This window comes from Anser cygnoides, chromosome 2, assembly GCF_040182565.1.
Source record: "Anser cygnoides isolate HZ-2024a breed goose chromosome 2, Taihu_goose_T2T_genome, whole genome shotgun sequence".
Lineage (NCBI taxonomy): Eukaryota > Metazoa > Chordata > Aves > Anseriformes > Anatidae > Anser > Anser cygnoides.
The window spans coordinates 26101533-26126539 of NC_089874.1; the positions used below are offsets into that span (position 1 = coordinate 26101533).

Genomic DNA, 25007 nt, shown 5'->3' on the forward strand with positions numbered 1-25007 from the left:
TCTGTGCTTCATGCTTCATAGCAATGACTGACCAGAAAAAAATTAATTTACTGAAGGAGAAATACAGTGAAATCATTGTGTAGTAAGGGACATGCCAACTATGTTTTAGGTCATGGTCTACATTCAGTTTCTGGGAGAAAGTTCTAGACATTGGTAGGCCTTAAGTAGATGTGGCAAATAGCAGATTGGAAACTGAAACTATAGCCATGCAAACTAGATGAGGTACAACTATTGGCAGAAAGGACAATCAGTGCTGAAAGCTATTCCACAACATGGGGTAAGTTAATTGAGACTTGAAAAGCAGAATAAGATGCCTTTATTTGACAATGTAAATAGAAGTTAGGGGCCTAATGAAATCCTACTGCTATACGTGCTACCTTGTAAATTCAATGCACCGACCATTTAATTCACTTTGCATTTGTTTCTATGAATCTGAAAAAAAATAGATTGTTTTGTGGAGATGATAAAAGTGAATCACTTCAGCTTGAACTTTTAAATTCCTTGTAAAAATTATTCACAGAATTGCGAGAAACATAGACCTCTGGAGGTCGTTTGATCCAACTCTACTCAGGCAGGGCCACCTGGAGGAGGCTGCCCAGGACCACATCCAGACGGCTTTTGAATGTCCCCAAGGATGAACACTGTGTATCGATTACCTCATGACTCTTATTGTTTCTTGAAAAGATCCGAAAGCAGAGTGGGCATTTTTGAGAGGCCCACAAGACAATTTTGACTACTTCAGAGCTGTGAAATACACGATAATGATTACACAGCTATACATCCAGAGGGTTTACCTGCGAGTCTGGGTTGAGGTTAGTATTTTCCTGAACATACCGGAATGGTCCAGTTACGTCTTAAGTTTAATATTTGCCTCCTATTGCGTTTCATTTGTGTCACTGGGAGAAATCTGTTGGGGACAGTTTCATAAGCAGTTATAGCTTTTTTATGAGTTTTCAAATTATATTTCCCGTCTAGCCTCTTTATTAAACACACACCAGTTTGCTGACAGCATTCACTGCTTCAGTTCAAACACTCCACTTATCACCTGGTTTCTGCTGGATGCTTTCCCTGCCTTTTACAAAAAGTTTAATCTGAGATACCAAGCAGCTTTCTTAGTACTGAGTATATATTAATAAGTCAATATGGTGACAAATAACAAGCTTGCACCCATCTATTACACCAGACAAATCTGTAAATTAAAAACTTATTCAGCAGCAAATTCTTATAACGTCATGAAACAACACTGATTTTAAGACAGCAGATTTCTTTGCAGTGAGTAAATGAATAATCCTTAACATACAGTGCTAACAAATATAGGCAATTCTAATGTATGCTTTTATTAAACTATATCTGCTGTGTTTATCACTGAATAAAGGCACATTATTAGAGCAAATCAGACTCTTACATTGTTCATTTGTCATATAGCACAAAATTAGAGCACCTTTTCTTTCAATTGACAAATTTAGACCTTTCATACAACAGATATAGTATCCTTGTAGGGATGTGTCTTTTTATACCTCACATAAACAATTGTTCAATTCCCATTTGCTAACTACAGAGGTCCATGTAGTCAGTGGAGGTGTTAGTAAAAAACATGCTGAAAACTAACAATCATTTTTTTTTCATGTGTCTCCTATTAAAGAAACTGTCAGCTCTGATGCCACACCAAGGATCAAGGGATGAACTAAAGTATCCTGCAGCTGTGTTGGCACTGAGCATTTAATCACACTCAGTAAGGAATACATTTGCAGTGAGCTATGTGCATGCAGGTCTTTGAATTCGCACAACTGTAACACTGTGTTCCCCTGTACCATCATGCACAATTAGAAATTGTTAGCTAGGCACTACAGTCTGACATATAGGAAGTTCACCATAGCAGTGCTAGACCCATCATCAGCAATGGGAGTGCAACAACAAGGCTCTGGGAGTAATTCCTGTGCACATTTCTTAATAAGACTGGTTATATACGTGCACCTGTGCCCTACACATTCAGCAGTATGTAAGCTGGCATACACGTGGCTGTATGTGCAGCAATTTGAAAGTATTTCTCATATTGTTGGGTCACTCACAACAAACTAAGGGATGTAATTTAGTTCTCCAATCCAATTTAAAGAGAGGAGAAAAATCAAACTTGCAGTTGCATAAGTGATTAGGTTCTGTTGTTCATATTCTGCTGTGGTTTTATAAATAATTAAGAGAGAATTAACAAAAACTATAAAACAACCTTTTTGAGAGCAGTATTGCATAAGAGCAAGGCAATAATAATTATGTCTATGAAGATGAACACCTCAAAGAAGGTACATTTGCCTATGGAGACAAATCCAAAGTAGACAGTTAAGAAGGTGTAGAACTACAAAGTGCTGCAAACCTACAGAGAAAGCAAGTAGAAACCTAGATGGAAGAAGTAGCTTAGACAGACAAAAGTAAAAGCTAATCTTTCTGTCTTTGCTGAATACGGATTTTTTTTACTGCTACTTGCTCAAAAAGCAAAGATTTTGTCTGTGAACATTTAATATATTGTACATATCAGAGATATGAACAGATGCATTATTAAAGTCAGCTAGATTGGGTTTCTGTGTTCATTTCCTTTGTCTGGCTTTTAAATGTCCATTCAGTGTCTGTCCAATAGATTCAAAACACATAGGTGGTTTGTTGCTTGTTTCTGCGTAAGGTCCAAGCTGCAAGTCTCTCTCACCAGAACCGCTGCATTATGCTTCTTAGTGTCAGTCTTCCACACACAAGGGCAATTAATTTGTCTGGAGACACACAGGATTGCTTATATATCAAACATAAAGAGTGTCCAAGTCTTCAGACACTTGTAAGGTTGGAGCTGCTATGGGGTGAATCAGTTCCTCTAAGTGCTTGCACAGGCCCTGTTGCAGTGTGTCTGAATCATCTTGCAGTCCTTCACGTTCTCATACACAGTGAGAGAGTAAAACAAATGACATTGATATCTCTAGTTTGCAGGTGGAAAATAAAAAACTTAATGGTTGATTAGCAGAATTTCAGGAAGAAAAAAAAAAAAAAGTGTATCTCAGAAAGAGGACTTTAGGCAGCATTAAGTCTTCAAATCCCAAACTGCAACCCTAAGAATGTCTCCTTAGCTGCTGTGTCATACACCCAAACCAGAGAAAGGGAAGTCTGTTGGTATAGCCAATAGCTTACCAAAATACCAGAGTTGGGACAAAGTTAGGGGAATAAGGGCAGGGTTACCTTCTCCAGCATCATTCCTTTAGTTGTACTCCTAAAGGGTTGCCATGGCTCAGCTGACAATCAGTAAACTACAGTGTCCCAGTTACTTGCAAATATCCATCTTGTCTTGAGGTTTCCAATTGGGTATGAAAAATAAAATAAGACATAAAACCCTCATATATAGACCTCATTGCAATTTGGGTTATGTACCAATAACTTTCTGTCCTGACAGCTAGACAGACGAGTATGACCAAAGATTGGGTTTTCTGTCTTGGATGTCTAAATGCTTGAGAACTCAGGTTTTGTTGATATACATGCTCTGCATTGTATATATAATGGTACCAAGAAAGCTATATAGAATTACTAGGTATACTATCAAATTTCAAAGTTTTAATGAAAAAACTTTCCCAGTAAGGATCAAGGAAAATATATCTTCTCACAAAGTCAGAAATATTATACTCAGCAAAATTAATGCATATTTCTGTCATACACTGGAGGAGACTAATATTTCACAAATTTGTTCAAATGCACCCATTTTGCAGTTCTTCCCACATCCTTCTAAACAAATCATTTGTTTCAAATTTGACAGCTTATATATTATGATTTTGAAAGCCTTCCAAAAATTTGTTGGCAGTTGATGAATTTTAAGTCAAGTCTGACTCAGACATTTTTTTCTATGATAAATGGTTATATTTCTGGTTAAGAGAAGCTCTGAAGGTATAATATTTATGAAGAACAAGTAAGGAAAATAGCTACCAAAAATCATTCTTCATGGCTATTAGCAGTAGCTATACGTTAAAAATATCTGCTGACTAGGCTTCTGTAGGGATATATGGTATATGTTCACTTTCAGATCAAATGTCTTGAAGTTTCAGACACAGAGAATAAAAGGTATTGGAAGACCATTTAGGCAGTGCTTTTGTTTTCTGTCAGATGACAGTATCTAAATGGATGATGCTATTATAGAAACATCCTCCTGTAGATCTAACTGTTGCAGAAACACCAGGAGGAAATAGGAACTGATTTTTATCTTTAAAGGACAAAAACATACTTGCATGTAATTCAAATGAGAAGCCATTAAAATATTCACCCTTGAGACAGAAAATCGGGATTCCTGTATTACTTAAGGGGAGTGCAATCCCTCTCAAAATATGAGGGTCTGAGGTCCACTACTGAGTACTGAAAATCTTAAGACTATGCAGCACCGAACTCAACTGAGAAGGAAGGATGAGTCTCTTTGGACCTTCATGTAACAGGAAGGAAACTCAGATTTTAGCCCTAAGCTACTGTTTTTAGAGACAGACTGGGAACTGGTTCTTTTTAAGCCAGGGTCCATTTCAGCATCTTCAAAGCTAAAGAAATGGTTGACTGTTCTTTTGAATCGTGTTCCAGGTGGAAAAACTCATGTTCCTATTAGCATAAAGAGCTTAATGTCTTGCATCGGTCCTAAAGATGAGTTTTGGATTCAAATGTATCCCCTCCAAGATGAACAGCTACCTTTACTTTGTGGGGCTCATATTCTGCATAAGAGATTTGTAGCTTCAAACTTCATAAAGTCTCCTCTCAATGAAGGGAGGAGGTTGCAGATGTATACAAGGGCAAGACAACCTCCCAAAATACATTGCATTGCCACAAAACTACTTTAACATATTCCTGCCAGGGCAAAAACTCCTTTGCAAACCACCACAGATTGGACATTAGGGCGAAAAAGGGTGGAGCGCATTGTTGAATTTTTTCTGCATACTTCGAGCTTTAGGAGCCAGTCAAGCTGAGATGACAGCTTGAGATCCCAACTGTGGCTTAGGAGATGCTGTGCACCATAGAACTCGGTCCCCATAAGATGCTTTGTTTAGGAATTACGTGGTCTCTGGCGACCTGACTTTTAAAGTTGCTCCAAAATATTCCCCGTGTTGTGTGCTAAGTCACACTGCCTTCATCCAGACGTTTTCGTGGGGACCAGATCTGGAGACCAGATCTGGGGACCAGGTCAATTGCTCCTTATCACTAATAGAAATAAGCTGACAAGGGGTTAGTGTTTAGAGTTGACCTAATGAGTTAACTACAAAAGGTGCACAAGGGTCATATTTCTGTTAGTCATTCTGTGAGGAAAATTAGTACAGAGCCTGTTAAGATAAATGAATACATACATAAATACATAAATAAATAAATAAATAAATAAATAAATAAAAGAAATAAAAGAAAAAAGAAAATGACCTTAAAGGCAAAATTGCTATCATAGATTTTCATCTGTCTAGTCACGACAGATAAAGAATAAATAAAGCAATCAGAATTACTTTTCTTGACATGAATGTTATTTAAATTTGCTTTTCTGAGATCTCTTCTTTATGTAGGACTTTTCAAAATCTAGCCCTGTGACCTCTGACTACACTATTTACTTTGGCTGCGTGTAAACCATCACGTATAAATGCCAGGACCCGGATCCTCACTCACTATTCAGGTCAGGGACTGGGCTGAAGGTTTGGGCTTTAATTTGGTTACATGCCTACATTGCTGTTTCCTGGCAGGTCATGGGAAGAAGATTGGCTGGCTTGGGGGAGCTTATATACACACGGCTTTTAGGCTGCAGCCAAAGTGTTCCTCTAGATCTGGAAGTTTGAAGAGGGTTGCAGTCTCCAAGCTCAGATACAACCACATATTAGTCTGGTGCAACTGATTTTTGTGTTCCTTGCACTAGCTGTTCTTTCACCTCCTCTTCAGAGACAAGGACATGTGTCTCTTTCACACTCCTTCATTAGTAAACAAACCAGGATAGATTAAAGCCTCTTTCTTCAAGTCAGTAAGATACTGGGCTACAAAGATGGTGAATGGCTTAGAGGGGAAGACGTATGAGGAGCGGCTGAGGTCACTGGGCCTGTTGAGCCTGGAAAAGAGGAGGCTGAGGGGAGACCTCATGGCGGTCTACAGCTTCCTCGTGAGCGGGAGTGGAGGGGCAGGCGCCGATCTATTCTCTTTAGTCACCAGTGATAGGACCCGCAGGAATGGTGTCAAGCTGAGGCAGGGGAGGTTTAGGCTAGACATCAAGAAGAGGTTCTTCACTGAGAGGGTGGTCGCACACTGGAACAGGCTCCTCAGGGAAGTAGTCACTGCACTGAGCCTGTCTGAATTTAAGAAGTGTTTGGACTGTGCACTTAGTCACATGGTCTAAACTTTTGGGTAGACCTGTGTGGTGCCAGGAGTTGGACTCGATGATCCTTATGGGTCCCTTCCAACTCGGGATATTCTATGATTCTATGATTCTATATTCTAGCTGTTGGGAGCTTGGAGTGGGGTGGGTGAGTATGTGTTTTATGAACCTATAAAGTAGCCAGTGCTTTTCCTTTATTATAGCCCATGTTTATTATTACTGAGTTTATTTACTTTCTAATCATTGTGCTAATCACTTCCAAGATGGAGGCTATTAGCAAGTCATTATGAGCTAGCAGCAAATAAATTAAACAGATGTAAAGAGCCACATGGTTCCTTGTTTGCTTGGAATAGGATCTCTGCAGGGGAAAAGTGCAAGGCTTGAAGAAGCACTGGTAATAAGTCATTTTGTGTAATGCTGGAAGTATGGAGTTTGCTATATTGCCAAACTTCTGGTTGGGTTTCCTCAACAGTTCTGAATAGTGATGTATCATAGGTAGCTATGCTGTGATTATCTGATGACTATACTGTGATTGTGTTTCTTTTGCAACAGGGATGTATGCAAAGTTAAGTGGTTAGTCTGCAGAGTTTTTCTTAGTGTCTAGCACTGATACAGCTGTTTTTAGGTGGGGATTTTCAGGGCTGGGGGGGGAGCTGAATACAGACTTTTTTTTTTTCTTTTTTTTTCTTCCTGGATGTACGGCTTCCATTAATACTAGTAGAAAACAATATGGGTCCAATGAGTTGCTGCCAAATTTCATAATATGTTCTGGACTATATTCAGCTGAATACAATTTCCTCTCAGTTTTGGCTTTAGAGACCACTGTAACCAAAGATACAAAATCTGTACCCACATTTTTAGTACTCACAAAGTTATATTGTTCCCTGATGTGCGGGGTTGGTTTATGACTTTATAACATGATGAACGTTTATTGCATGCCTGAGTAGTGTGTTAGTGGAATAGTACTAGCATTATCTAGTACGTGTTCTGTGGATACGGTAAGTGAAGGTACGTAATGCTTGAATTACTTGTTCAGACCCATTTAAAATGTCATAGGGAAAAATAGAATTGAACCCAGAAATACTAAGTCCAATTATTTATCAAATAAAGTGAATTGTCCGTATTAAAGACAGAAAGTTGAGGAACTCTCAAAACAAATGTTTTTCCAAATTTCTTGAGCATTATTTGATTTAAACAAGAGATCTCAGCAAAGACAGTAAAGGTGAAGTAGTTCAATTGAGAGTTTGCTAATATGGCTTAACTTGGAGTATTCTGTTACCTGTCTTTATTCCTAAAGTCTTGCTAAATGTTTTGTTTTTTTTTTTTTTTAACTACTTAGGTCAGAGCCTTCCTTTAATTTTCTTGAGTAAATATTAATAAAAAATAAGATATCTTAGAAATATACACAGCATTAAATTTCAAGTATGCAGAGGTGTTCTGTGTTCAAACTCTTCAGCAAACAAGTTGAAGAGAACAAATTTCCTTTGCTCTGATCAACATTACTTGTGAATCCCCTGTGGTTTGGGGCCCAGTAGGGGAGTTGTTAATGTCTTCATGTGTTGAGGAAAAGTTAGTAAGAGAAAATTTTGTTGCTGATCTTAAAAAAAAAAAAAAAAAAGCATGACTCATCCTCAAGATCAGCAGTGGGACCAAGGCTGACTCAGCTTTATGTAATATCGATAAACCCATTAGCAAAGCAAGAAGCTGATGAATTATTCTGGAGTACTCAAGAGGAAAGTGATTTCCTCTGTCGCTAGCTGAGACACAGCAATAAACATGGTCTTACAACACTGTGGTTTGCTGTTCCTGGTAGACTGAGATTTTTCTTTGACCTTTCTCCTCATCTTCAACTTCTCCTCTGTGCTTACCCTGACAGTCAGCTGTGAGATAGCAAATGCATAGATTCTGACTCAGCACCAAGAGCTTCCACTCTCTTGTTCAAGCAGGGAGCAATTATAATGAGCAGGTTAATTTGGTTATGCAAAAGGAACCAAGTCAAAGGTAACAGGGCTAGCAGAAGCCCGACGTGTGGCAAATCTTATGTTGACTGGAAGCCAGGTTTGAGGAAGGGATGTTCTAGGGGAGAAGAACCACTGACCTGTTCATAAGAAGTCCTTGAATACAGATCTGCATAGGGTAAATATTCCCATAGCGATGTTCAAAAAAGCAGAAAAGACTTGATCATGAAGAGGGACAACTTTATGATTGCCTTTTTCATTTGGGGAACAGAGTTGCTTAGGGCTTTGCAGAATAGAGAAACAGGAAAAGAATGGGTTGGGCTCAAACAACTGTTATGTACATGTTGTAACACTTGACCTTTCTAGCTTGTTTTGACATAGCTGTAATTATAGTATTACTTATAATCAAATAACTATTTGGAAAAGAGCTCAATTTTTGGTTTTGGAAATGTCAAAATTCATGTATCCGATCTCAAAAACTTTTCTTCAATTTATGTTACTGGAATCAAAGATTTTCTGCAAAATATATCAGCTTTGATGGATACATTTTCCATTAGAAAAATAATACTTAAAATTAGAAATAAATTGGTATTTTTTAAAGATCTCTAAACATGTTAGAGTATGTTCCATGTATGAAGGACCATGTGTCTTTTTACTATAGAAGTAACAACAAAGATGTTATTTTTAAATCAAGATATGATATACATATGCTAATGCTCGAATCATACTACTTGAAGTCAGAATGCATTTAGATCAGCAGACTTGTCTATTTTGCTGAGAACTAACTGTGTTTTAGCATCCTCAACATATTTTTGTAGTTACAAAGCTGATGTGTGCTTCAGTGTCGGACAGTATTGTCATGCGGAGTTGATAACTGGAATGATTTATTTATTTTACGGAATAATGGTATATATGAACCTACTGTGCTCATATTAAGACAACTTTTTGAGTCTCCACAGTCAGTCTTTACTAGTATTTCTTTTAATTGTAAATGCAAAAGACTTTGTTTCTTCTGTTGTAATTTCTTCTCACAAGTAGTGAAGTGAAAATAATGTAAGACTTCCTACTGCAAGGTGTTAATTTTCATAATATTTTGGGTTCTGTGGAAATGGAAAAGTCTCACCATGAAGACTTTTACTATTAAGATGGTTATCTTTGTAATTTACAATTCAGTCCAGCCAGAATCAGATAAATAATATCTTAGTTATCAATTTCAGTGGCATACTGATGCATATACAGCCTGCTCAGTATAAAGGAATGTTTTCCTTGCACTAGAACCAATCTGAAGAGGAACATCTTTATCTTTGAGGGAAAGGAGGATTTTCCGCTGTGAGGTTCTGGAAGCTATACGTAATTGTAGGATGCGCAACCCTTTCAGGGTGAGCACTGATGTCTCCTCACAAGCAAAGCTCTCCCTTAGCTCCCCTGCCAGGGACTGGTCTGGTGACCTGGGCTGGTGTTGTTTCTGGAACATGCTTCAGCAATGTATGTGTTAAGTCTATGACTTTTTTTGAACTTGATCCCATCTCTGAGAAAGTGAACCCATTTGCATTTAATATCTGTAAGTAATGGAGAATCCTCTTGTCTGTAAGTTATTTTCATGTGTTTTTGATACTGTTTGTCATGCGTTATTTCCAGTCTAATCTTGTTTAAATTTGGTGTCCAATCTCTATAGTTCATCTGCATCTCTGTTAAACATCCATCTACTTCTCTAAATTTGTCCAGTCTACCTTTATTTAAATGAAATGGCCTTCTCAGCATAGCTTTATGACTTAAGCTATCATTACTTTCTGCCCTCTTGTTGTTTCAAAGCAGTCATGACTGCTCTCAGCTTGTTCTTTTTAGTGCTAATATGTACCTTCATGTTGACTGTGCAATGAACCGAGCAGACAAATGGATCTAAGTTAAAGCTGTCTTTTTTCATACTAGCTATTATCTTTTAACCAGCTTGCATAACAGTACGTCTTACTGAAAACTTGTGCTGGGCCAGAAATGACTGCTCAGTAACAGGCAGACCTTCTTTCAGATGCCCTACCAGCTCAAAGCAGTGGGGAAATAACAGCACTACTTTGTCTGAAGGCATGCTTTTCAGACACAAAAGATAGTGTCTTTCTGAATATAAATTGGACAGATCAAGAAACAAACAATAAATCCTAATTCAGGTCTTCCAATAGGTCCATGTTAGAGCTAGAGCTTCATCTGTTCTTGTCTACTCCTTATTACCTCCAGGGGACATAACTCCCTACTTGGGAAAATGACTTCTTTGCTTGTCATCATGGGTTGTCATGTAACATGTTTTTTTCCTATGCTTCCCCTTCAGTTCTGAAGCATGGATAGTTGCAAGTCATCTGGATCTTCTAGCTTTCTAAAGGTGCATTGCTCAAAATTTAGATGAAGGATTTTTTTTTCCCATTTCTGCTTACTATTTTTTAATACATGTATTCCTTGATCAGAAGTGTTGGGTTGATTGTGTTTTCAACAGCTATCTCATATGAACTGTACTTTCCCAGAGATTACTCTCAAGTTGATTCTAGCAGCTGTGAAATAAAGAAAATTTGAAGCAATGAAGCAGGTCCTGTCGCTATCCCCAGAGAGCAGAGCTCAGCGCCTGCCCCTCCGCTCCCCTCGTGAGGGAGCTGCAGGCCGCCATGAGGCCTCCCCTCAGCCTGCTCTGCTCTGGGCTGAACAAATCCAAGGACCTCAGCTGCTCCTCATATGTCTTGCCTTCCAGCCCCTTCAACATCTTTGTAGCCCTCCTTTGGACATTCTCTAATAGTTTTATGTCCTTCTTATACTGTGGTGTCCAAAATTGCACACAGTGATCAAGGTGAGGCCATACCAGAGTAGAGTGGAAGTTAAGTATAGAGGGTAATGTCTTGTTCTTATTTAGCAAATCATGCATCTTGTATGCCTAAGTGCTTCTTGTGTAGGAAGACATTTGTATAATCTCTGCCTAGGGCCTTTTTCTTCATCTTCTCTCAGCTCATGGGAGAAAGTTAATTCAGCTTATTTCTTTGGGTGCTGCGTGCCCCTCTGCAGCTTTAGCCCATTTGACTGGATTTGCCTATTCTTTAAAGACTAGATTTTTCAATAGCATTTTATGAATCAGATAATGAAGTTTCTATTTTTAATACTTTCTGTAGTAGTTTTTAAAAGAGGTTCATTTCTAGTGTTATTAGGCATTGACAAAAATGGAGAAGGAAGAATCACAGGAACAGGTTCTACAAAGCACTGAGGAGTCTGGTCTGTCTGTAGGGACCTCTTGTCTGCACTCAGAACTGCATTACCCTCCCAGGCATACTTTATTAAATACCCTTCACCAGCCTGCTGGAGCCTGTTGTTTCTGGGTAATGAAAACTTCAACATATATTTTGCTTGAAGAGTTCTAGCATTATAATACAAATTAATTCAATTTCTCTGAAAACTAGTAGTTCACACAGCATATCTCTTGCAGAAAATAAAATGCAGGCCACTAGTCTTGTAAACTTTGTGAGAAAATTCTGAATCAAGTGTGTCTTCTGGTCACGTATCACTATGTTATCGCAATGCTTCCTGTGGTTCAGCATAGTCTCTAGGAAGACATTATCAGAAAGCATGTATGTGAGATCTTTTAGGTAGAATTCATACTGGAGTATTAATGTTTCCACACTCACCTCAGTTTTTGCATAGAAGCTGAACTAAAGGAAATGAGTCTGTGTAAAAGGGATTCTTCATTCTCACAGAGAAATTCTCTTTAACTTGAATGATGACTGTGGCTTGTTGCCAGTGCATCAAGCTGTGTTGCAATGCAATGAAGTATAAAAAATGGCCTTAGCTGTATGAAATTGCTCTGGCTTCTTCTTCCCACTGGATCGTTTGAAGAAAGGTGGAAGTGAAGATAAACTAATTAGTACAATGAAATCTTGGAGGCTGGCTTTCTAGCCCCTTAGAGTATTTCAAGACATGCTTCTCCAAGTAGGGTAAGGCTGCTCCCACCACAGGAACTATTTCCTTCCAGCAGCCATTTGAAGAGAAATGTAACCGAGGTCCATTCACCTGGTTCTGTTGCAATGTTTTATCTGCACAGACGTTTCACAGTACCAGCAGCAGAGTGAACAGCCTCAGAATAAAGAATACTTGGCAACTTCTATCATTTTAGCCATCCAGAGAAACCTCATGGTGGTATGCATGTTGTACATGCTTAATCGGAACAGTTATATATTTGTATTTTCAGGAATGTTTTTCAGAGTATTTATCTGAAAGAACTGCTACATTGAGTGATTAATTATGTAATATCTGCAAAAGTAATTGCCAGCTATATTTTAAGTAGGCATATCTTAACCTCATGTTTCAAAATGAGTGTAGTAACAGTTAAACTGGAGTTCTTTTCCATTTATGTAAGATGCTACCATGTGGCTTGAGTGAGAAACTACTTCCTATACAGCAACCCAGAGCATGGTGTTCACAATGACATAGGAAATCCAGGTTTAATTCTGTATCTGAAGAGCCTTGGTGACTTGAGTTCTTTTTACATTTCCTAGGTAAATGACCCAATTTCTGCCCTACCTAGGCTAAGTTTGTTTTGGGCTACTAAAGTGGAGCAATGCTTGATGCCACTTTGTATGGGGGAGAGGAGGAGCACTCTAAAAGGATCTCCTTTTTGCTCTGAAGCAGAATAACTTGAAGATAACTGCCTTCCATGGGACAGATTCTTCTTTTGCCTCATTTTCCAAATGATTCTAAAAATACTCAGAAATCTGAAATGCAATTTTTGTCCATTTGCAATGATAATAAAACTACCATATGATCTTAGTAGCAGTTATTTGCGTAAGGACTAAGGCTATGTGAAAGGTGTTTTTTTGTGCTTGAGATACTACTTCTGACAGCTTACAATAAATTCAGGGAAATTAATGCTTATGCTCCCACAGAGGTACCAAACAATTCAATCTTAGGAAGCATGAGTGTGTTATTTTGAACTATATTGCTTCTGCTGTACCCAGCCAGATTCTGTGCAACACTAGGGAGTACAAAAATGCTGGCCTTTCTACAATGCCAAGAATTTCTTGGTTGTAAAGCTAACAAACTAGGAAGATGGAATAACATGGATTTAATGGAGAAAAATATGTGAGTTGAACTTATCTTTATTTTAGACACTGCACTTGATATTTACTGTGACTTACTTTAAACATGTTTCCTCGGTGTTGTCTGTATTGCCAGTGAAATCTATTCTGCCTAAAATGAAGTTAATAGCACAAAAAATTCTATTGATATATTTTTTTAACTTTTATGTTAATGTTTCATTGCTGTCAAGTGAAAGTCACCTTCCACTGGAAAACATTTGTTTATAACAACTGAAGATCAAATCCTAAATCATTAGAGCAAGCCTAGAATCAGTGCACAGCTGGAATGTGAACATTTCTTCCATATACTTAAACATATGGAGGTAGAAGAAGGAGCCAGGGAAGCTGTTGCCTGCTGCTCAACAGCCCGCTTTGCATCCAGTGTGACCTAGGCACACTGGAAACCTTGGGTTTGCAGTCTGAATTATTCGCTTGCAAATTGATGGGTACCTGAGACAAAGTAATTAATAGAAAACTAAAATCCCTCTCTCTCTTTCAAATACTTGGCTTTAATGCACCATATTAATACTACTAAAATACCAAAGATTAGCACTTTCTTTGTGTGTGTTTCTTTCTTGTGTGTGTGTTTTTTGTGTGTGTGTCAGTGAAATGAAGTATTCCTGTGCTTGATTTGGATATTTCATTTTCCTGACTTCTACCAGTAAGCAGCGCAATAAAAAGTTGATATTGCTTACCACATAGGGGAAAAAATGGGTTTTATGTATGCAGAGATAACCTTAAAACTATCTGCTGTTGCCACTGTTTTGATGGAAAACAAAAAAACTTTTGATATATTACATCAACGCCTTTCAAAAAACTCAGTATTTGGAATTTTTTCTTGAACTATAAAACTGCCTTAAAATAAGTTTGTTATAATAATAGTGAAATATTACCTTGAATATTAGACTCCTGCTTTATTTGCCTGGGTTTGGGTTGAATTGAAACATGCCAAACAAACAAGTAACAACTGGTGAAAGGGACTAAAATATGACCTAAACTACTCCACATACCTCTTGCTATTGGCTTTGCCCTGCTGGAAGAGTAGCTTTCACCCATCCATATTTCAAGTAAATCAGTCCTGTGCATTTGTTTGTGGCTGGGCCTACTATTGCCTATTAGGAGCAGATAATGTGTATGAATTTGTCTGATCATAATATTGTGCCTGTACAGCTGCTGACTTTGGCCAGGGGTACATCTGCTACTGATAAAATTGTAACTTGAACACAATTGAATTTAGAAATTTGCCTACACCTGATTTAGATTATTTGTTTTCCTCAACATCTAAAATTGTGCTATGTGATGAAATAAACAAGAAATAGTTGTGCTGGTTTTCTGATTTTTTTTTGTATTTTCTCCTCCAGAAAAATGAAATCGAGTACTCATTTTTATTTGAATTGAAAATCCGATACTGATAACCTTGACTGCAAGCAAAACCTCCCACTTAGACCTTTGCAAAGTGTGACTTGTGACATCAGCATTTATTTAAAGTTTAACTGAACAGAACAATTCACTTCCTAGTGAAAAATGAAGGTGGTGTCTGATTTTTCCTTTCTGTTAATAGAACCACAAGCTGTGTTAGTCTAGTCTTTATATAGTAAAGTTTTGACTTTTCCAGTAGCTGGCAGAGGATGCTTTAAGTTCTAATCATCTGTTTAATATCAGAGCTTTGTTAAACTAGGCAAATAACATAGAAAAATCTTTCTGCAATGAAAATTGGAATATTAGCTGCTACAATAGCTATTTGTTATCTAATTCTTATTAAATGCCAATGTGCTGTGGTGAAACCTGAGCAAGACTACAATTCCTGTTAAATGTGATGCAATGTTGTGCTCAGCAATTACCCACTGCTCAATTTTTTTTATTTTTTTTTACCAGCTGGGGCACAGCTTAGAATGGAAGTTTTGCTTTTGGTTCTCCAGCAAGACAGTAAACACCTCACCATCATCCTGGCTTTCTCTAATCTTGCAGGCACTTGAGTGTTGGAAAAGTTTTGCCTGCTATTGTCAGTCTGAGTAAGAGAAAGCAATTTCTTATTGTAACTGACACAGGAGACTGTGACTCAAAATGAATAAATAGCTGGACCTGATTCAGCCTTGAACCAGGTCATGCAAAATTAATTAGATTGTCTTTTACTTTGCTTAGAAAATCCATGTTTTCAGACCAACTTCTGGAGTATGCTTGCAAAATATGAATTTGTAGTTAATTAAGACCATATGCCAGTCTAATCAGCCAGACAAAGAGTGGAATCCACTGGACAGGTCTCACAGGGAATTGAATGCTCCATCCCCAAACAACAGCACCCCTCCAACACTGAAACAAAACATGGTTGTAAATCATTGAACCACAGAATAGTTTTGGTTTGAAGGGTCCTTAAAGATCACCCAGTTCCAAGCCTCCTACCATGGGCAGGGACACCTTCCGCTACACCAGGCTGCCCAAAGCCCCATCCAGCCTGGCCTTGAACACTTCCAGGGATGGGGCATCCACAGCTTCTCTGGGGAACCTGTTCTACTGCCTCAACACCCTCACAGTAAAGAATTTCTTCCATATACCTAATCTAAATGTGTTCAGGCTGCCTGCAAAAGCTAACCCTTGGATCTTGGCCTACTGTGTCAAATATTGCCTTGTGTTTTTATTGAAAATATGGGTGTTACGTATGGAGTTAACAAAGACAATTCAGCACATCCCATGGCCTCTCAGGTGGTAGGTTTGGATGTAATGTGACTATATGGTGGCTTTGCCTTGAACCTGACTGCATCCAGCATTGGTGCTACATTCCCTTCCCCATGATGCAGTCTTCCCTTTCAAATTTAAAATGTAATAATCAGATTATGAATATTGTTTCCAACCTTAATTAGTTTAATTAGTTTATCATAGTTCTGGATCAGGACCTTGCTGCAGTACTTTCTCTGCTATGTTTCATTTAATTATATTTAATGCAATCTCTGTGTTTCCCCAGAGGCTACATAAGCCTGCAGCCAAAGAATCAAAATCAATAGAGAGGGCTATTCTGAGGTCCTATGTTTTAAGGTTGGTCTGGAAGAACCTGGTTTAAAATGTGCATTACATCTGTTGTTTTGTTCCCCATCTCTCCATAGTACTGCATGACCCCCTAACCTGGCAACAGGAACCCAACACAAGTTAAAATGGAGAAATGTTTCTTTCCCTCCATACAGCTAATATTTTGGCCTGGTTGCTGGCTTTCCTGTTTTGCCTACCAATTCACTGTTTCTTCCTGTCTGTCTTTCTCTACAGCATTCAGGTGTTTAATTTAATTGAAGCACTTAATATTATTTGAAAATTCTTTGGGAGGCATGCATGGTAGTAAGCACCTCCACGGAGCATGTAGGTGTTCTCATTTCCACATTTGTGCTGTAAGTGTTAGTTTCCAAGCAATACTTTCTAGAAATGTCCAATTTATCACTTTTCTTTCCACTCTTCAGCATAAGTGGAGTTCTACCATTACCAATAAATTACTGTGTCTACTACCATTGCTGTGGATTTGACCATTCCAGTCTACCCTCCTCCTCTCCTCTCATATACAGAGGGATGGAAGCATCACCGATGTCTTTAACTTTTCCAAAATCTCGTGGGAAACGAGATATAGCCAGCAACAAAAACTATCAGCTGATATTACTTTCTGTTGTGATGAGAACACAATCCATGGCACTTTCTTTTTTAAAAGGCCACCTCCCTTCTATGATGTGCTTAGAAATCTTCTTTTAGTAAATGGATAAGATTTGTCAGTAATGATTCTTGAACTGAATTGTCTACGGACTAACAAATGACTTACTCTTTCCCACTGGGATTTGCGGTAGGACAGGGGATTTTTAATTTGCTAATAGGTGACTAAAAAAACTTTTTTTAACTCAAGAGTCCAAGAGTATGGAATCATAATGTGCTCAAGTATAAAGAATCTTCTCCAAAGAGACACTGTATAATCTTAGCTTTCTTTGGCCTCAATAGTCACTCGTGACCTTACGTCAACTCTAACATATTCTTTTTTCTTTTTGACCTCAGAATGTATTGTGCTACTCTGCTGTAACTAATAACATTAATACTAATTGCAACTTGTAAACCCATGAATTTCTACTAGAAGCAAGGAACGTTCATGCATTTGAAAACCACTGAGCCTGGACGTGCATTAACTATGCTCTATATTCATGTTTTTCAACATTGGAATCTCACTTAAGTTTAAAAATACTAATCATCGTATTTTTATGTAAGACTGAGAGCAAGCCAAAGCTATAGCTGACTATTTGCAGGTGTCTGGGAGGAGCTCCAATAATTGTAGGGAACCAGAGCAATAAGTTCTATTTATAGATATCAATTCTAAATAAATGCAGAATAATAAAGAATTATGACTTTGAGAATTGATGCTTTTAACACTAGCTATGGAAGCATAATTTGCTGCTGAAATAATAAGGTAGACTCATGAGTATATTGTACTGTATATGGCTGAGCTGAAGTCAATATTTGGAAATATATTTTTAATGCTACTTTTGTAAGGAGCAGATGCCCAAACAACCTTTAAAACAGGCAACATATTTTTATTTTTTTTATATTTTTTTGTAGCTTAGGAAACAAAATATTTGTGACTGAATCCTCTTTCTCATGATATTTTCTTTAAAGGCTTTTATGCCATCATAAGAACACTTCTTCAGCCTTGCATCTGAGAAAAGATTCACCAAAAATAAATATATATATATATTTTACAAATGTGGGAATTACTATACAGAATGATAGAGATAATAGTAAAACTCATCCGAATGTAGCAATCATTCTTAAATATATGCTGAATTTTAAGCAGTTAAATTAACTGGATCATGGTATGGTGCATGGAGTGAGCTTGGAATGAACAAAGGAATTCTTAACCTCTTCATAATGTTTGTACTGTAAAAGAAATCATAACACAATTCTACATAAACCAGGTATGGAAAAGAAAACACTGGCAGAACTTTCCCCTCTGGGCATTATCTGGCACAGAACATTAAAAGTCCTCCACCATGAGGGATATAGAACATACATTTTTTTTTCAAGTTTCCACAAAACTCTGAAAACTGCTCAAGAAGTTGCAGTGGAAATTAGGAGCAGTGAACAAAAGGAATCAGAAGTGCAAAGCATGCTTAATAGTATAAATCATTTTAAAAATCTGGTGAAGTATATCATCATGCAGTCTTGTGTCCACTGATCCAAGAAGTAACCTAATTACCTTTAACAATGAATGTTCAGTGAACAGGTTTTCTTATTAAAATATACTTTGCAGTAATGACTGCAGCATTGCTACAGTAATATATTAGGATTAGACTGATAAGTTAAAGGTGAAATGAACTTAAAAAAAAGATGATTGGCTGTTAAATAGCAATATATGTAAGAGGAATGAGTAGTAAATTGCTAGAATGACATTCTCAGTCATCTTAAATGGAAGCTTATGCGAAGAGACACTTAATATAACAAAGTAAATTGCAGTTTATTCACTGACAAGTGTTCAGGAGGGAATTTTTTGGATATCAGTATATTCAGCTTAGATGTTTGGAAGATATTACCTTATCAAGTTGTAGAATCTTTAATAATTTCTTCTATATGTGTAGCATAATTCTACAATGTGCAGAATTGTAAACTCATGCTTTCTTACACCAAAAGTACCTCCTTGTCTATTCTGTTTTTAACACATCTGAGCTACTAGATCCATTCATTTTTTTTGTTTGTTTGTTTTGTTGGTTGTTTTTGTTGTTTTGTTTTGTTTTTTGTTTGTTTGTTTTTCTTTCCTGCTGTTTGAACTGCTAAGGACATAATTTCCACCCTGTATTTTGTTTGATTTTTTTATCATGAAATGTAACCAGAGTGGTTTGGGTGCCTCCCAGAAAGTTAGTTTACAACATGGTATGAGAACTCAGGTAGAGCTGACGTGCTCCTTTCAATAAATCATGCTAACTGCACACAATTAAAGAGAAGGGAAAGGCATATGGGATTGAACAAACAGTATGATCTTAAGCATAGGATCTATTATCAGGCTCCTTGAGCTCTGAAAATAGCAGTTGTATTTGTCTGCTTAACTTCAGATATAGTGCTTGAACACTGAGCTAGTTTTTTTAAACTCAATTTATAGTCGGGGGAGAGCCAGGCATAACTGAGATATGTTACAAAACAATTCTTCTGGCTTCTGCTGTGAAACGGGAGAAGTTGAGCCTTCCACTCAAGTGAGGAGGTTGCACTCTGCTTCCTGATATCTGTTGGCTATTCAGGTCATTCGCGTGTAGACAGATGACTCTCAACCTCATTGTGTCACCAAGAACAGGTAGACCTGTCCTCATTTCTATGTTAAAGCTCTAATTAATAAGTCATTAAAATAGCTGATCCTCTTGTATCCGTCTGATGAGGAGTCCTAGAAGACTATGGAGGGCATCCATGGTAAGTGATCTGGGGGTTTTGGTTGACAACAAATTGAATATGAGTGCCCTAGCAGCTGAAAGAGCCAAGCATATCCTGGGGTACATCAAGCATAGCATTATGAGCTGGTCAAGGGAAGTGATTGTCCTGATCTGCTCTGTGTTGGTGCGGCCTCACCGTGAGTACTGTGTTCAGTTTTGGGCCCCTCACAACAAGAAGGACATTGAGGCCCTGGAGCGTGTCCAGAGAAGGGCTACGAAGCTGGTGAAGGGCCTGGAACACAAGTGCTGTGAGGGGCGGCTGAGGGAACTGGGGTTGTTTAGTCTGGATAAGAGGAGGCTCAGGGGAGACCTTATTGCTCTCTGCAACTGCCTGAAAGGAAGGTGTGAGGAGCTGGGGGTCGGCCTCTTCTCACAGGTAACTACTGATAGGACCAGAGGGAATGACCTCCAGTTGCACCAGGGGAGGTTTGGCTTGGAAATGAGGAGACATTTCTTCTCAGAAAGAGCAGTCAGGCGTTGGAACAGGTTACCCAGGGAGGTGGTGGCATCACTGTCCCTGGGGGTGTTCAAGGAAAGGTTGGACATGGTACTTAGGGACATTGTGTAGCAGGTGACGTTGGTAGTAGGGTAATGGTTGGACCAGATGATCTTGGAGGTCTTTTCCAACCCTTATGATTCTATGAAAGACATAACTATTAGAGAGTGTCCAAAGGAGGGCTACAAGGGTGGTGAAGGGTCTGAAGGGCAAGATGTATGAGGAGCAGCTGAGGTCCCTGGGTTTGTTCAGCCCAGCGCAGAGCAGGCTGAGGGGAGGCCTCGTGGCGGCCTGCAGCTCCCTCACGAGGGGAGCGGAGGGGCAGGCGCTGAGCTCTGCTCTCTGGGGCAGCGACAGGACCCGAGGGGACGGCATGGAGCTGGGACAGGGGAGGGTCAGGCTGAATGTTAGGAAAAGGTTCTTCACTAAGAGGGTGGCCAGGCACTGAAACAGGTTCCCCAGGAACAATGCTCTCAGACATATCATTTGTTTTTTTGGGTGGTCCTGTGTGGAGCCAGGAGTTGGACTCCATGATTCTTGTGGGTCCCTTTCAACTCAGGATATTCTGTGATTCTAGGACCATCGCTGTGTATCTTGAGGACAGCGTATGAGAAAATAGCCCACTCTGCTGGGACAGGAGTGATAAGGGATAGAGACAGGTTGGTTTGTATTCCCTGATATTTTCTGTGAGGCTGATGAGCTACACACAAAAAGTGCAATGCCATCTTTCTGAGACATGTACCCAGGTCATAGTCTGAGCATATCAACAGGATGTCAGGAGGCTCATTGGACCAAGGATGAAGGCTCTGACAACAGTCAAAGGCATTCTAGAAGTGTACTTCTGTGCTCTTGACTGAAATGTTTAAGCTCTGAGCCATTCTCTTTCCCCATGAGACATCTCAGGCAGCTTTGACATGCTTTGATTATTATTTAATTCAGCTTTATTTTACTGTGCTGCCTTTTAAAATGTATTTTTATGACTCCTTTGTCATTACCTTCTTCTGGTAAGGACTTCCACTGCATCTACTTTTTTTTTTAGGAGGACAGTTTTTACTGGTTTTAAATAGTCATTGTGTTCAGCATTTGTTGAGACAGTGAAGAAAACTTGGAATATAACATGGTGAGATACATGATGGGTTAAATATGTTCAGCAATCTTGGTGTGTCACTTTGAAAGTTTGTCATATTATAAGATCACAGCAAAACACTACAATTTTCTGTATAACCTCACCTGTAGAACTTAATCAGGATTAACTCACTATACTAGCGTATCTTCTGGAAAAATGTCTAACATAATTGATCTGGTTTAAGATTGAATGTTGTTCCCAGACATCTTGGGACCACTACAGACTTTTCATTCCCTTCTCTATCAAAATAAGAAAATGTGAATAATTAACTGAGAAGAAAAAAGAAAAATGAATGCTTGTCCCTTTGAGGAGATAATGAAAAGGCAAATATTTGATACAGGCTGATTTAAGTACTGCAGGACCTCAAGTGCCACAGTACTTAAATACTGATATGAGTGCAGCATAAGAATGTATATGGATTGTAGAAAAAATAATAGTTTTGATTTCTAAATATTGTTGCTTGAAGAAGAAAATCCTTGTAAGGATTAAGGATGGGAAGGCAATGCCATTCTGGTTACCTTATGTCAAAAAAAATAGAGGATGTGCAGATGTTTAAAAAATTGTTTCAAGAGACTTTTTAGGGATAAACTAAGAGAAAGATGTGCCATACTTGACTGTCAGATTAGTCTGACCCTACCCCTCATCTTTAAAGAATACAGTTGCTGGGTTATCAATAACAGTGGGTTTAAAGTGTGCTGTAATCAAAAGCAGAACATATTTTAAGAATTTAAATCGCATGTGTCAGTGCTTGCTGGGCAGGGAAACTGTGTGCAGACTTACTGCAAAGATTTGAATTGTAAGACAAAGTAAACAGTGAAGCATATGTTATGTTAGCATATGTTAGAAATAACACGTGGGTGGGGTTCAAGAGCCACCCAGTGGCTTAAATTGCCTGCATATACAATTCAGAAACCCATTACAAGTTGGGAGAAATATGGATTGTCAGTCATTGTGAAAAGAACCAAAAAGGGTTTCATATAATGTCCATAACTAATAATTAGACCCTTCACTTAATACATTGAGAAGAGTGATACGCTTCCTTGGTTCTTAGTTAAAATTCTTGAAGAAAGTCTATTTTTTATACATAGGCAATTCATTTATTAAAATGTCATGTCAAGGTCCTACCTACAAACACAGGTTTTGGCTTGTTTTCAGTTGCTCTTTGTACTGTGTTATATATGTGCATGGTTGACTACAGCCATCCTTCAAATGAGTTTTATCACTTTCATATCTAACAAGCTGTCTGTGAGGCAAGTAGCAGGGCTGCACGCTATGCCCTGAGTTCTCAGTAGGGAATTCCTGTTATGCATAATTCTGTTTCTGTTCCCATCTCTCCATTTCTTCTCAGCTTAATCTGAGGTCTTCAGATTGGCAGAAGGAAACAAACCAAAACATGTTGCAGGAGGTGAGACAAAACAATGAAGATGTACCTGTGTAGAGAGACATCAAAGCAGCCCAGCAGTCATTTCTCCTGGTGAGATACCTCCAGACAGTATTAGTGCAAGGCAATATCAGTGTACCTTTGTCACTATCAAATACACAAGATTTCTAAATGAAATCAGTTATTAAAAAATTGTTAATGTTTGAAGTTTTTAAGTATTTCTTCAAGCTCTTATTTTCTATGGGTTGTATTTTGCTCAGATATCAAAACTGATAGCCAGACATTATAAAATCCTTTCATCCTGCTATGATATTATTTCCATTTTTCCTTTAAACGTGAATTAATTGTATCACTAAGCCAAATCAGTGGCCCTAGCAATAATTTTCTCCCTCTTCCTAAAATTGAGGGGTGAGGGATTGTCTCACCACTCAGTTTCTTGTAATCTCTTGATTTAGTTATGCAAAGATGAGTACTCTAATTATAAAAAATAGTCAAAACTGGTATCTACTTTTCCACATAAAGTCTTTATTCTTTGATAAAAACAAATTTTTTTTTTCCTTTCAACAACAAGAAGAAAAAATATTACAGGGTAACTTTAAGTGCCAGCTAAAATTCTTTCCCCCCCCCCCCCCCAAAAAAAAAGGGAAAAAAAAAAAAAGAGTTGCTGCATTAGATTTTTCTTCCTTGTTCTATATGTAGTTTTATGAACATCAGTAACCTTTTATATCCACTACAGATCTTTTCTGGAGATCACAACTATCTCCTTGAGTTCAGTAAACTTTGAGGAGGATACTAAAACCTCAGATATTCAGGAAATATTGAAGTTGTATTATGGATGGGAATCTGAATGCTTTGAATAATAACTTGAAATAAATATGTATTTCTATGAATTATATTTCTGGCCATTTCACTGTAATTGGCAAATATATTTGACATAATAATTCTAATATTCATAAGCGAAATATTCATCTGTTTATGTAAAATGTTACAGAATATTAAGTGTATTTCTTTTACCTGGCTACAGTAACATAAAACAGAAGTGAATACCATCTGTATTCTCTCTTCAGTTGCTGCACACATGACCATGACAGATAGCCTTATCAGCATGTTTGTTGTATATTTACCGGTCATGTTTCACTGGTGCCTGGAGGCAGTCTCACTTCTGCATTGTAACAGATTATGTAACTTCAATTTTCACTGGACGTACCAAAACATATTTCTCCTTTTCGAGAATAAATGGTTCATTTCTTCCACAACGAATGCAAATGTTATTACAGAAGTGCTGATACAGTCCTGAGAGCTGCCAAGGGTAACAGCCTCCTATGATAGGAGGAGTTCCTTGCTGAGTGACTAGATAAATGCTAGGTTTTTACAGATATGTAGCTATACATTAGTCGATATTGGTATGTATCTCTCGTGGAGCTAGGATTTAGTGCTCCCTTGAAATCAATTTTGTGTGATATATTGAGTGAAAAAAATTAATTTTTTTTCTTTCTGCATCACAGGTTGCTCTTGGAGATGGTGTATGTTCAGGTCTGAGTTGAAAATAAATATCATTTCCATGTATGTCTTGCCCTTTCTGTTGGGGACTGTAGGCCATATAGTTCCAGGCCTGCTGTCCGCACAGCAGAGGGGACTGGCTGGCAGACATCAGTGGGACTGGCTGGTTATCCAGCAGTGAGTGACGCGCTTGGATTTGGGAGCTCTGCTATGGTTGCCCTACAGGGACAGAAGAGTAATACCCATCTTTCTGTACAAGGACAAACAGCAAAGACTTCAGTATAAATAACATCAAAACCGGTATTAAAAATGCTTTGCTTACTTTGACACATACTTGCATAAGGACAAGAGACAAGATGGAGGTAACAGTATTGATCTGATCTCCTGAAATGAACCTGTGATCCTGAAAGCACTTTCTGATGATACAACACAATCATGCACATTTCTGAGCCTCTGATGGCAGAAAAACCTCAGAGAATTTTAAAAAATATGTAATATCAAATTTCATACATATCGTCTGAACAAGTAATTCCTTTTAATGAAACACATAAAGATTTAAAGCATAAAACCAGACCCTCCTCTCCTTAGATTTCAAGCGAAATCTTTCAGAAATTGCAAGAACTGGAGCAAGCCTGTCCATCTCACCAGTGGTCAGTGTGTTCATTTGGAATAGTTCCCT

At 38.2% G+C, this 25007-nt stretch overlaps 1 long non-coding RNA gene across 2 annotated transcripts; it reads left to right on the forward strand.

Moving 5' to 3' along the window:
- Nucleotides 1-25007, forward strand: LOC106039630 (uncharacterized). Of its 2 annotated transcripts, none has more exons than XR_007160055.2 (3): nucleotides 1-277; nucleotides 22796-22921; nucleotides 24334-25007. It is a non-coding gene; the product is annotated as an uncharacterized lncRNA (long non-coding RNA). The 2 variants fall into 2 exon arrangements; XR_001209426.3 differs by lacking the exon at nucleotides 1-277 and adding an exon at nucleotides 5773-6731.